The sequence below is a fragment of the Psammomys obesus genome, unplaced genomic scaffold (assembly GCF_907164565.1).
Source record: "Psammomys obesus unplaced genomic scaffold, mPsaObe1.curated_primary_1811, whole genome shotgun sequence".
NCBI lineage: Eukaryota > Metazoa > Chordata > Mammalia > Rodentia > Muridae > Psammomys > Psammomys obesus.
Genome location: NW_026592890.1, coordinates 12,860,929 through 12,875,304, shown reverse-complemented (window position 1 = coordinate 12,875,304; position 14,376 = coordinate 12,860,929).

Sequence of the window (14,376 nt, the reverse complement as noted above, 5' to 3'; positions counted from 1 at the left end):
AAAAAAAAAAACTGAATTTAAATTTGGACTAGGTTAAAAAACAAAGTGATTTCTAAATCTGAGAGGCTGCGCCAGGGCCCATGAAGGCCTCACCCAGACAGGCAGGGTGGGGCTCCAGCTGCTGACAGACACAGGAATCCTTGGTGACCACAGTGGAAAGGCAGGGTTTGCTGGTGAGTTAGCCTCCTGTGGTGCAGAGAACAGAAAGTCTGGGACTGTGAGGCAGGGAGGGAAGGCAGCCTTGACAATGGTGGGCAGGGCTTGCACGTTGCTTCTCCAAGCTAGTGACTTGGGAACCTTGCCCAGCCCAGTTGATTTTCTTGACTTCGCAAACAAAGATGAGGATAGAGCTCATATAGCTTTTAAAAAAATTTGAAAGACAGGGGTTTACCCATTTATTGAGGAATGACACCTGGCATCCTGATCTTGGTCATCCATAACTATAAATTTCCAGGTCTCAAAATATACACATTGCACCTTATAGAACCCTGACATAATAAAACTATTGCAATTTGATTTACACCCCTCCCCCCTCCCCCCCCCCAAAAAAAGAATTGTGCTTTCTAGCTTTTGAGTAAAAGATGTCGGGAGGTCTTACTCGCTGACTGTGCCGAGCGGATCACTTCTGGGTTTCACTCTGAGCAGGGTGGTGGTTGAATGCTGGCCCTGGGCCTGCGCCAGCAGCTGGGATCTGCATGTGGGCACAGCCTCTGTCTACTTTCACAATTACCTCTGGGAGGCTTTGAAGCCCCAGAAAATGTCCCTAAGGGCTTGTCTGAAAAGCCTGGTTTTGTTCAGCCCGTCTATTTTCAAAGCTGGCTGGGAAAAAGATCTGCGTAAGTAAGGTACCTAGCGATTAGCGAGTACACCTGGCCCTGCTTTCTAGCGCATTCCCCGTGATTGCAGGGAGCGGCTGCCTCCCTAAGGGAGGCTGTAACCAGGAAAAACCTTAGGTTTTTAACTCCAGCCCCTCCCAGGCAGGACCCGGCATACCCTTTCAGCCTCCTTCCTTCCTGAACGCTGCCCTGAGCCCTTGGTTCTCTTTAGTCCTAAGTAGCCAGGGGGAGGGGATGGGGACAGGCAAAAGCTGGCTGAGCTATGCTGCTCCTCAGGCACTCTGAAGAGGAGGGCTGGTGCTGGAAAGAAAGTGGTTTCTAAGTCCCAGAGGCCATTCTACTGGTCAGAGAGTCAAGTAGCTCAGGCTACCCTAGAACTGGGCTGCAGACCCCACTCTCAGTGATTCCCTGTGTACCCCAAAGTTCTGCCCTACAGGACTGGAGGAAGGAGTGGCCCTGTCCTGGGCCCTGGCTTCTCTTCTCCTTGTTCCTTTGTGAAGAGCAGGGCCTCCTGCTCACCAGAAGTAGAAAGAGGGATTTGACAATCTGTTCAGACTATGGTAGACCGCTGACCACCTGATTAACTAACAATATGAGCCTGATAGATACTAAAGAAAACTGTCATCTACTCGTGGATTTTACCCTTATACTCCTTATACCCTTTTACCCTTTTCAGCAACAAAACTCAATAAACTGACCCTCAAGATGCTTTCAACTCTATGAAGGAAGAATGTCTGTTACAGCGCTCTACTCTTTCAAGGACAGTGAATGCTCTAGGCAACTAAGGAATGCAGAGAGCTCGAGGAGAAAAGCACCTCAACCGACTGTTCAATACCAATTGGTCAGCCCTAAAACTACAAGTAACATTATACAGACTAAGTAAGTTATATTCATGTACTTAGGAATGCACACACACGAATACACATAACAACAATTTCAGAAAAAGAGGCCATGTATTTGAAAGAGTTCAGTGAGGCTAGTGCATGGGAAGATTCGGAGGAAGGGAAGAGAAAGAGTAAATGAGGTGCTTTTATTGGAAATCTAAAAAATAAAAATAAACAACCAAGGAAGGAAGGAAGGAAGGCAGGAAGGAAGGAAGGAAAAAGTCAGGGAGAACCCTGCCTACACCTCACTGGGCTCTGAGGATCCCTGAATTAAGATGGATTAGCATTTGTAAGTGCCTATAAGCCTCGCAGCTGGATTAAAGATAGGAAAATATGGCTCTTCACCACAGCAATCAACCTGCTGACCCTGCTTAGTTTCACCTTCCTGATGTCCTGAAGGGTGTCTGCACTATGAGTACCTGAGGTGGCCTAGGGCCACCAAATGTGCTAACCCTCTCAGAACTGTCACTCATACAGTTCTTTACCTCTAGCTGTATAAACCTGTGCCTGGTGTAGCCTGTTTCAGTACTGCTGTTGTGACTGCCCATGTACCAGGAAGATTTGCTTGCCAGCACACAAACAAAACTCCCCACTGTGTGCTGTCTTCTCAGCCTTAGGAAGCACAACTCCCCACTGTGTGCTGGCTTTGCAGCCTTAGGAAGCCTAGGGGATTAAGGTTTATTTTTCTATGGGACTAAAGGAGCATTGTGATTTGAAAAATGTGGGCAGCAAATAGAAATGTTTTGTGAGAGCAGAAAAATCCCTCTCTGCTTCCATCCCCCTGAGAATGGGGCCAGAGGGACCACGAAGCAGTCAAGTCCACCTTGTTGGTCCCAGAAAAGGCTCAGGAGACACAGGTGAGAGTAGGTGGTACAGAAGTGAGAGAGCTATAACAGTACACAGTAGGCCACAAGGTAAAATACCCTGGTATGCACGACTGACAGGCAGACAGGATGTGCTGATGTCACAGACGCATTAAGACTGGTGGATTGACCCTTGAGAGAGCTCATCCCTGAGAACTCAGCCATTCAGAACTCAGGACAATTCAGACCCACCCTCTCTCTGTCTTTGTTTCTGCAGATGAAATAAAGAACATCTTGGACCATCTGACCTTTCTGATTGCAGGGGTGGGAGGTGGGGGGAAACTCTGAGCTGCTTGGCCTCAGACATAATTTTAGAAAGGCAGATGATAAACATTTTACTCTTGCCGATGCTGCTTCTGGGGGGGGGGGGGGGGGGGAAGGTCAGTTTACTAACAAAAGCAGCACCCACAGGCCAGCACTGGTGTTTCTTTTTACAGACATCGGACACCATCAGTTTGATCCTCAGGACCTCATTATTTTTCTTCCATTGCTCACACATCACAACCTCCCTTGCCTCGGGGCTGGAGACATTGAGAGTGAAACGAAAGAGGATGCTTTGTCTTTTCCTGCCTCTTGTGTCTGGGGTGTGAATGATACACATACTTGCCATAGGCCTGAGGGCCAAGCAAAGGCTATCAGAGAGCAGAGGGGGACTGCTGACCCGCAGGTGACATGGGCGAAGGAGAGCCAACAGCAGGGGCCAGGGCTCCGCTTTCTCCTGCTTGTTTACTGACCTGCGTCTTTAGACTCCCACAGAGAGCCCCATTTCTTAAGTTAAACAGTCAATTAAACAGGATGGGCTGAATAGCCGTGCATGTTAACCATTAAACCTGGAGAGAGAGAAATCAGCCCACTGAGCTGCTCGAGGTGCTGCAACCTTATGTGTGTGTTCCAGTAAAACGACCTCACAGAGGAGCGCGTCCGTGAGCCCACACCCTGAGCACCTTCACTGTTATTTTGTCCTGGGTGACAGTCAGTGAAGGGGGGTTGTCGGGGAGCTGACTTGCCTCTGTGCCCAGGGTGAAGAGCTCTTTCATTTGCCCCAGGGGCAGTACTGGGGAGTTCTAAGCCTCAGAACTGGGCTAAGAATGTGAGGGGGAGATAGACGCTCACCCCAGTTTGGAGAAACAAAGGCACTCAGACTGAGGTATCATGGACCACAACGAGGAGCCCCAGCTGCCAGCCTGTGACAGCAAGAACCCCACCCACAGTGCTAACAAGACTGTCACCGGTGTGGCCGGCCCAGAGAGAACCCCAGGGTCCCCTGCAGTCTTTTCTTTCTCAGGCCCGCTATGACCAGGATGGTTAGCAAAGCACCCAGAAATATGGCAGCTCACCTGCTCAGGCCAGGCTCATGACTTCTACCAAGTCTGCCAGCCAGCCAGTGTAGAGAACTAACTGATCCTTACATCAAGAAACGACAGTTCTGGAAGTTGGAGAGGAGGCTCAGCCGTTAATGGACTACTGCACTTGAGGAGGACCTGAGTTTAGTTCCCAGCTCATGACAGCCCGAAACTCCAGTTCCAGGAAATCTGGCACTGCTGGCCTCCTTTGGCACGTGCATGCAAGTGCAGACATCCACATGAAGACACACAGGTACAGACACATAATCTAAACTAATAAAAGTGGATCTAAGAAAAAAAGCAAACACTGGAACTTTAGGGATGAGAGAACTAAAAGCAATATCCACACTTCCCCCATACTGTTCTAAACACGGACAGTACCAGCTGCCAACCTAGGGGTCCCTGGTCCAGAGCCCCAGGGTCTGCAGACCCCAGCACAGCATCTGAGCCCTGCCCAGGAACAACTCTGAGGGTCAGTGCCAGCCTGCTGCCTCCCTCAGCATATCCAGCCACTTTCCTGGCCCTGAAGTTGCAGGTAGAACCCGCACACATGGAATTAGCACACACAAAGGAGCCGGGGAGGTTAACCAGGTTGGAATGGAAAATGAGAAGCGGAGAAAACAGAGCAAATGCTGCCATCAGGCCGATAGTTAGAGCCACCTCCCTGGAGAAAGCAGGCCTCTGCCTCAGGAATGTCTAATGGTTACTCTGTAAACAGGGGGTTTAGAAGAGACAGCCCCGCCCACTCTGCCCTGCTCAGGCTTGCTCCCTCCACAGAAGGGCCAAGGGCAGTGGCTCTGGAGGAGCATGTAACGCATCGTGACGGCGCTCTATTTCCACGTGGAATATGTTGCTTCACTCTCCCACATCATACTATTTTAGGGTAGATTTCTCTTAAGCTTTATGTATAGAAGAATTTTTTTTTCCACAGATGGCTTTTCTTAGGGGGAAAAAAAATCCAGTAAATATAATCAGTGTGAGATTTGGGTCCTAAAAAGGAACTAGAAGACATTTGTGCTTCACCTCCTCTGCAGCCATCCACTGGAGGCCCCGCTCAGGCAGCCAAGCGGTTAACCAGGAGAAAGAAGGGCTGTGTTTGGCAGGCAGGCAAGGTCCCTTTGTAGTAAGATCTCTAATCAGTCCCCTCAGGTCCACAGGGTTGGTGGGGCATGAATACGCTGGTTTCTGTGGCTTTTAAAGTGAGCCCAGTCTGAAAACTGTCCCTGGAACGGCAGAGCTGGAGTTGAGAAGATAATCAACTGGATGTTCAGTGAAAGGCACTTACCAGTCTCTAAAGGAACAGAAGCGCTTTCGACTTCCTGACTGGCAACTTTGCAGGACTGCACACAGCACAAATTGCCCTGAGCGTCCTGCCATACCCCTCCCCTCAAAGGTGGTGCACCCCAGAGCAGGGGTGCTGGTCCCACACCACATGCCTTGCTCTTACTTCCTCTGGAGCTTTTGTGTGGCTGCGTGCTTTGTGTCAGAAACACGCAGAATGCCTGGGAAGGGACACGAGAAGAATGACTCCAGCACACCTCCGGCTGATGAAAGCGTTTCTTTCATGGAATAGAGGCAGGACAACACTGGGCCATTTAAAGTCAAGCAACACCACATTGTGGGATATGGTATTTTATTCCTTGGACAGTGAATTCAGAGACCTGCTCTGCCCTTAGTAATCACCATAAATGCCCCTACCACCACCACTTAGAGACTAACAGATCAATGTGTGTCCACCTAAGGGTCAGGGTTGGTTGGACTTCAGCCTTATTCTGTGGACAGACCCACACACCCGGTATCTCTTTCACCGTGTGAGAGGCACCATGCCATGCTGCTTCATGATAATCATGGCCCAGCTCTGAGGCACCATCTCTGCTGGGCCTGTAAGGAGATTCCACCCAGCCAGCTGGCCCCATCTCAGCACGGGAAACAGATGGTGCTAAGCTCTGTTTAAACGGAGCAATAATGATTTCTCATCTCATGGGCAGATTGTCCCCCACTTCTGGTGTTCTGGGGTGCAAGATTCTCCATAGCGAATGCCCATCCCTTAGCCCTGCTGTTCCTCACTCTGGCTGGACGCCTGGGTAGGCCACAGACAACACTGATTCCCAACTGGGCTCTTCTGAAAAGAAATCCCACCCACCCTGCCTGTCTGGTAGAAACACCTAGAGCAAGAGTCTGCTCAGTCATAATCAGAAGGCAAATTGCAAGGGCTGTGAGTGGAATATGAATTACACACTTCACGAGCAAGTGAGTACAAATCAAGACAGATGCTGCTTCATCCTTCCGCAAAGCCTGTTATGAGGCCCAGGAGACAGGTCTCCAAGTTAACGCACTCAGGATTGTTGGTTTGCCGAGGTGGCTGGCAGAAGAAAACAGTGGCCTTGGTGGCTAGTCTCTCATTAGCATTCAGACTCAGTCTCGACACCCACAAACCTATGCTAGCAAGATCGAGAGGGCCTGTTCTGCTTTGCTTTCTGTTGCTGTGATTTAACATTCTGACCAAAAGCAACTTGGAGACGAAAGGGTTTATTTCAGCTTATGCTTGCAGGTGCCAGTCCATCACCAAGGAGAGGAGCTCAGAGCAGGAACCTGGAGCAAGAACTAAGGCAGAGACCATGAAGGAACATTTTTTCCTGGCTCCCTCTTAGCTGGATTTCTTTTTTTTCTACAGCCCAGGACCATCTGCCCAAGGAACACTTCACCTCACAGGGAGCTGGGCCCTCCTACGTCCATCTATAGCCAAGACCATTCCCCACAGACACGGCCACAGGTCAGGGGATTTGGACAATCCCTCGATTGGGGTTTCTCCCCAGGCGACGCTGGGCTGTGTCAAATTGGCAATAAAAAGCAACCAGGGCAACACCTGTCCCGGCTTTGACCTCCACTAATGCTGCCTCTTTCGTGACGAAGGGAGCAAGGCTCTCTCGCACACAGTAAGAGCCTAACTGTGCAAACTCTGCCGTGCCACTCTACTCCAAAGGACAAGCAGAGTGCCCTCAGGACACACCCGCTTGTCGTTACCCCACAGCAGCAGGGCTTTGTGCCCGAGTATGTGTTAGCCGTCTGTGTGTTGTGCATGTGTTTGGGGTGGAGGTAGGTCGGGTATCTGTGTGTATGCTGTGTGGTATGTGACATTCATGTGTGTGGTGGTGTGTTGTGGGAGTTACGTTGGGGGATGGGGTTTGTGTGGTTCGTGGTATTTCATGTACGTGCATGAGTGAATGCACAAGAGCCTGTGATCTCCTACGTGGGCAGAACACCCCAGCTCCTGCGGCTGCTCTCTTGGTCTTGAGTACACCCTGCGCTCTTAGCGGTCACAGCTCTCCTTCTAAAATGAAAGCCTGTAGGCTAAAGGACTTGGAGACCTCCAGTGGGAATCGCAGTCATTGCTGGCGGTCCCAGTGGACATGGATCAGCAGTATGGCTTTCAGCCTCATGTGGTACCCCAGAATGAGTCTAATGGGAGAGAGAGAGTAGAGTGATCCTTGGGATTCACCCCAAACACCTTGTGGTGCCCAGAAACTGCCATCCAACCCTTGGTATCCATCATCACCGCCTGTGGTTCCCACACTTGCTTTGGCAGTCTGGGGCGGGATGGGGCCATTGTGTTGTGTGAAGTTTTTGTCACTGCGATGAGGATCCGCACAGACATGCCTACTCCCGCTAGAGAGGCACGGGCTCGGCAAGCCCTCGTTTCCCAGCTTAGCTTCCCACTGCCGTTAAAGAAAGCCTACTCTGGCCGTGCGCTGGGCTCCCTGGACCTTAACGATTCAAGCAGCCTGACTCCCTGCCGACAGACTGCGAAAATAACATGACACAAATGCAGTATAATGAAGTCCTTGGATCAAGAACTGGGAGGCAGGTGGGCTCCTTCAGTTCTAATTCCAGGGTACACACCTCCTACGATCCCCTAGCCTTGCCTTTTGCCAGGACAGGCTTTTTCATTTCTCCTTCAGCTGGTGAGTGTGAGGAAAATCTGTTCAGAAATGTGAGCTGGTCCAAAATATCCTTCTTTTAGGAGATGTGCAGAGCCTCTCCGGGTGGGACTATCCAATGTCCTGCACTCCTGGTGTGCCACAGAGTGCAGGCTTTTCTCCCAGCATTCCTGTGTCAGGGCTGAGTGATGTCTCCCCCGAAGCCTGTGTAGCCTTAATCAGAGGCCCCCTCAGCATGGACAGACACTACACAAGCCTTTTAGGTCCTGGCTCACTGAGGAACGATTCACTTGAGCCTCCTTGTCACACAGCACTGTGTGCTCAGCTGCCACTGTCTCAGGTGGAGGGGGCCGCTGCTCTCTCATAGCCCACTACCCTTTTCTGATGTGCTCTTCCTTAGGACGCTGGCCACATGCAGGGATCTTCCCCTGCTGTGTCCTTATGGAACCCACACTCAGATGGGGGCTGGGACAGCACTGCTATCTTGCTGAGACCCTGTTGACACACTCTAAAAGCATAAAACAGATGCCCTGGTCATGTCCCCGCCTCTAACATAAACAAGAAAGGGTTCATTTTCCTATAGGGGAAAATAGGATTTGAGGAAAGCAAAAAGCAACCATTTCTGGTCTTCAGGTTCACCTTGTAGCCCACAGTAGACCCTCAGCAAAGATGGCTGCCGCCTGCAGCAGCCTGGAGGCTCTCAGGCACCACCTAGCTCCCATAGCATCCTGAGTAGAGGACAACCAGTAAGACCACAGATAGCTGGCTTCGGGAGCTTTTACTGGAGCCTCTGCTTTTGTCTAGGACTCTTGGCCTCTTCCTTTCTCTAATTGCCCCAAGAGAAGGTTAAAAAAAAATCCACAAAGATGAGAAATACCCAGCTCTGAGGTAGACACGGCGACAGTGCTCCTTCCCTGCAAACTTTTGAAGTTGTGTGGAGGAAGGGCTGGCATTTCCACTTCCCGTTTCACGGATACTTTTACCACTCATCCCAGGCACCTTTGGGTTTCCTGGCTCTCTGAGGGAGGAGAATCTTGGACTCTCTAGGCTGTGGTTGCAGCTTGAGGTGACTCAGCTACAAGAGGTAAGTAAGGCACTGGGTGGGGTGGGGGTGGAGAGGAAGCTTGAGGCTGCTGGCCCTGGAGTGATGGGTCCCCATGTTTGCTGAGCTCTCAGGAAATAAGAGCTAATTGTTGAGGGTCTCTGACTTACTTTGCTCCTTCATTAGCAATTGTAGGAAGCCCTTCTGCTCTGGAGAGTTTGGAGCCAGACATGATGGCTCAGACCTGTCAGATCAGATGTTCAGTAGGAGGCAGGAAGATGTCCAAGATCGTAAGTTCTATGCTGCCTTGAGCTGCTTAGTGAGATCCTGCCTTAAAAAAAAAAAAAAAAAAAAAAGAGGGATGAGGGAATAGTTCAACATTCTGTGCTTGACTGGTGTGTGGAGACCCTGGATTCAATCCCCAGTGTCCTCTCTGCCTGGAAGCATGAGAAAAGAGCAGAGATCTGCTGACGGTGGCTGAAGTGGGGAGTGAATAAGAATATTGAAAATGTGTTTCGACACACACAAGAAGACTTTGGGTATATCTCCGCTAACACCACCGCTCTTCAGTGCCAGCAGCCCTGGCCTTCTGGACTCTATCCACAGCCAGAAAGCTGTGTGTAATGGTGAAAAGTGGGGGTGGAGAGTAGAGGCATTACTGTTCTGAACCCCAGTGGAGTGAGAAAAGTTGGGGCCTGCAAGGCCTTCTCTGTTAAGGCACTATGACCTACTTTGGCCTTTGGTCAGTGACCCGCCCTTCAGAGCCTACAAAGCCCTCAGCCAAGCTGGAAGTGTGATCGGTATGTATCAAAGGGCCCACCCTCAAGTTTTCTGGTTAGATAAGTCTGTGCTCATTGGCACAGGTCCCTTGTGGTGTCTCCATGGTGACAAGTCACCATGTCAGCTCTCCATGCAGGCCTAGGTACCCCCAGGGTCCTCCAGACTGGGGGAGACCTCTTTGTCACAGGCTCTCCTGGGGAAGCTGCCTCACACTAGACTTACTGCCCAGGGCCGCGCCTCCTCAAGTGGTATCTTTAACCTGGAAGCTCACAAAAGGCCCCCAAATGTAAGTAGAGGCCCTGAGCATTGAGAAGGGAACCGAAGGCTGTGAGGGCCCAGTTCACACCTTAAATCACATCCAGGCAGTCACTGCAGGGACACGTAAGCCCAGCTCTGCACCCATTCCAGGAACGTTTCAGAGACCACGAGTGAACACTTTATAACTTCATGAGCATCCAGATACATGTAGAAGGGATCTTACTCTTAAACCTCATGAGACACACAACTACTGGGTCAAGCTAAGGCCAAGACACACTTGCCTGTGTAGATGAGGCTGCTGGCAATGTCCTGCCCTCTGTTATCACAGCAGGTTTCCTAGGAGAACAAACTCCTGCTTTGGCAGTATAGGGAACAGGGTCAGGCTGCCCCATGCTGTCACACTCCAGGGATAGAGGACAGATGGCGGTGATCTAAGGACTGCAGGATCTGGGGTCAGGAATCAAGCCATTCCCTCTCCTTCTAGGAGGCTCAGAATGAGTGTCGACATCCCCAAGAGCCTGGCAGGGCATGTATAGCTGGTCTGTGGACCAGGTTAATTTTTAAAACCTCTGGGAACCCTCAGAGCCTCCTGAAGAATAAACAGCTATAATTATCCCCCAGCACTGTGCCCTGGGGAGAGGTCACAAAGGTCAGAGGGGCCAGGAGGAACGCCTTTTCCATGGAGCACTGCAAGGGCTTGCTTTAAGTAAATACTTTAAAAACCAAGACCCCGAAGGCAGCCTGCATTTCCACCTTGGGAGCCCAGTTAATCTTTCTCATCTGAGACAGTGGCATTTTCAGATGTTTGAGTCAGTGAACAGACTCAGAAACGCCCTTTAAGCCTTTCTAATTGTGGGCTTCTTCAACTTCTGGAAGAATATGAAGGAGGTTTGCAAAAGACAGTGCTATTTTCCTCTCAATTGAGATGTGTTTGGGTCCCAGAAGAAAGCCGCCACTGTAGAACGCTTTATTTAAACTTCCCCTTATGGTTTTATATTAAAACTAATGATGCCTTTGTTGGAATTAGCCACTGTCACTTTCCAAAGAGATGTCAAAGTTCACCTGTGCTTGGTGCCACCATTCAGTCTCCCTTGGGCCTTCGGTTTTGTGGCTCCGGGACTATCTACTCCATCACTGTTGAGGAGCAGCTCCAGGCCCGCTACTAGCTGCTGCCTGGTGGCAGATGGCCACAATCCTACAGCTGCCTCAACATGCCTGGGTGGGCGCAGCCCCTGAAGCAGCACCCGGTGACAGACAGAACACGTGGTGGGTGGATCTTGGTGAACAGACAACCTGATAGTCAAAACTGTTGAGAGGGAACCAGCAACCCTCACCCAGCCCTGAGCCCCTCTCATGACAGCAGGAACTCCCCGAGGACTGTGATCACAGCCCTCTGATTTCTCCTTCCCAACACCCAGGCTCCCCAGCATCTGTCCAGGCAGAGGCTTGCGTGGGTCCCAAAGATAGTCTACTCAGGGAACAGATTCCTTATAGATCAAAAGAAGTAGATCAAGGCAGGCATCAACATCTGTTTTTTGTGACATTCTCCAAGTACGATGCTAAGGCCCAGTTGATGTCTACGCAGAGGTGCTGGGAGAAGACTTTCAAGATAGGGCAGGACTCCATAGGAACTCAGAGAGAGGAATGCTGGCAATCCCACTCTTCCTGAAACAATTTTGTGGCATCCACCAGCAGCCGCTAGCTTCCTGTGCTTTTGAGAAAAGAAATCACCAGGAAGCTGCGGTCCACCAAGCATTTGCTCCCAGATGATCCTGGGTCAAATGGCCTCACCTAGCCTAATCCAAGTTGGTCAGGGCCCCAGGAGAGGGTGGAAAAGATGCTGCCTTCAATTTCCAATCTGCTCAGAATCCAGGAATGAAATCTGCATGTCCCACTCCTATGTAATGGGTTTCTGGTGACACTGATCAGGGACTTGGAGGCACGAGCACACGCACAATGAAACCAGTGGGGAGAGTCTTGCTAGACTGTAAGTCCTGTCATATCCAGGCTGCCCACCCAGGTACTCCAGCACTTCCTGTGAAAATGGATGAGCCCTCTGGACTTGAGGAATTCTCAAAGACATTGTCTTTCAGAGTTTCCTTTTTCCTTTTAAAATCATGCACATATGATACACATGTCATGTGGTACTTCAATATGAGCACACATGACATAATGTTTAAATCAGAGAGAACATTCCTGCCTCCTCAAACACACACCATTCCCTTATGGTGAAGACATCTAGAACCATTTCTTCCCGCCTTTTGCGATGTGCAGGAGCTGGCAGCCATGGATGACTGAGCTGCGCAAGTTTCTGCACTGTATGTCATGGTAAGTGCTTTTCCCAATGATGGCTTTGCAGTGGCTTCAAATGATATCAGGCAATTGGGTGTATTTATCCCACGCCAGCCAAAGAGGAAGCTAGAAATGCTTGTATCACCTTAAATATAACACACCCTTCTGCTGCAATAGAGTCCCCCAGAGGGGTACTTCAGTAGACTTTGAGGAAACAAGAAGGAAGGTGTTGGCTTACCTTCTGGGGGATGGGAAGCCCACGATCTGGTCCTGATACCTGGTGGAGGCCTGATGCTGCCTCCTCCTGTGGTGGATGGCAAAACGCAGTGGAAGAGCACAGCGCAGGTTAAAAAGTGAGTCAGGAGCAGCAGGGGCCTGCACTCCTTTAGTAAGGAGCCCATGGGAGAGACCTGACCTCCCAACACAGGTTGCAGGTGGCTCATTTCTGGGGCCACATTTCCATGGGAGACTGTTATGGAATGGAAAGGAAGGGAAAACTGGGTAAGGAAGGCTTGGTATGTTTTTACTGAAAATATGACATCATATTCAGTTAAGGAGCTGGGTCAATGGCGGCCACTCAGCATCTTCTCTTTATGTAACTCAGTATCTAAGCCAAGGCCAGACCTTCAGGTCCAGCTGGATCTGCAAATCAATTTAGTCTTCCAAGGAGACCCCTGCCTATTCATAACTCAAAGAGCAGTTCCCAGGGTAATAGGGTGACCTGGGAGGTTGTTAGGATAAACACTAAGCCAAAAGAACACATGTCTGCTCTGCTTAACTTGCTCTCTCAATTTCATCAATGAAAGAAAACTCAAGAAACAAGTCAAAGAATTCAGACAGCATGGCCTTGCTCTGTGTTTTTTGTTTTTTTGGTTTTTTTTTTTGGGGGGGGGGGGCGGGGGACAGGGCATTGAAATGTTATACAGTCGGTCATAAGCATGAGATTCAGGCCACAGAAATGACGGTAGGAATGTTCAAGATCTTTGCAGAAAACCCCACTTTCTCATTTAAAGGCCCCCTTGTTTTCAATTACCTTCCTTTCAGTTTAGAGTAAGCATCCTTTCTTGTTTTAATTTCTATCATGACAAATTGATATACAATCACTGTAGAAAATTCAGAAAGACTAAGTAGGCAAGGAGGAGAGAAGAAGGGAAGAGAACAGAGGAGAGAAGAGCAGAGGGGAGGGGAGGAGAGGAGAGGAGAAAGGAAGGGGAAGGGAGAGGAGAAGAGAGAGGAAGAGGAGGAAAGCTACTGTCTAATCATATATGTAACAGGAGAGAGGTGGGGAGAGGAGAAGAGAGGAGAGAAAGGATAATGTCTCATCACATATGTAACAGCAGCTGAAAACAGGGTAACTATAAAACTCAAGGTGGAGGGGCTGGAGAGATGGCTCAATGGTTAAGAGCGCTTTCTGCTCTCCTAGAGGTCCTGAGTTCAGTTCCCAGCAACCAACTATACTGGGACCTGATGCCCTCTTCTGGCAGGCAGGTGTATATGCAGATAGAGCACTCATCTACATAAAATAAATAAAAATCTTAAAAAAAAATCCTCAAGGTGGAGAAACATGCAGGGGGTGGTGGTGAAAGGAAATTGGTATTAAGTGATGAATAAACCAAAAGCTGCTTCCCACAGACTATGGACCTGATATGATGACTTATAGCTACTGTCAGATAGGGACCAGGAGAGAAAAGCTAGTGTGTTCTCCTTCGCTCCCCAAACACATGGCCACTCTGAGAACTCAGAAGGAAAGAATTTATTGACAGCAATTAAGTCCTACATGGTGATTTAGATCAATGGGGTGTCTATCTGAGGACACCCAAAATAAACAGCCCAGCCCAGCCCAGTTTTTTCCCTCTTGGGTGATATGAGCTGCCCAGAGCAGAAACTAAAGTCCATCAATGCTCTCAAGAGCAGCCTGGCCGCCCAGAGCATGCGCTGGCTCTGCCTCCTACTGAAGCTTGTATTTGCCTGGGACAGTCCCGCCCTGGGAGATACTGGGGGAACAGCGCTTCATGTAAGAAAATAAACCCAGGAAGTTCAAAGGGTCCTGCCAGCGCAGCGGGGCTCTGTTGTGACCCTGCACCATCATCCCTACACCAGTTGCTCAGGCTTCGTGGGGGCAGTCTTGTCCTTAAGACGG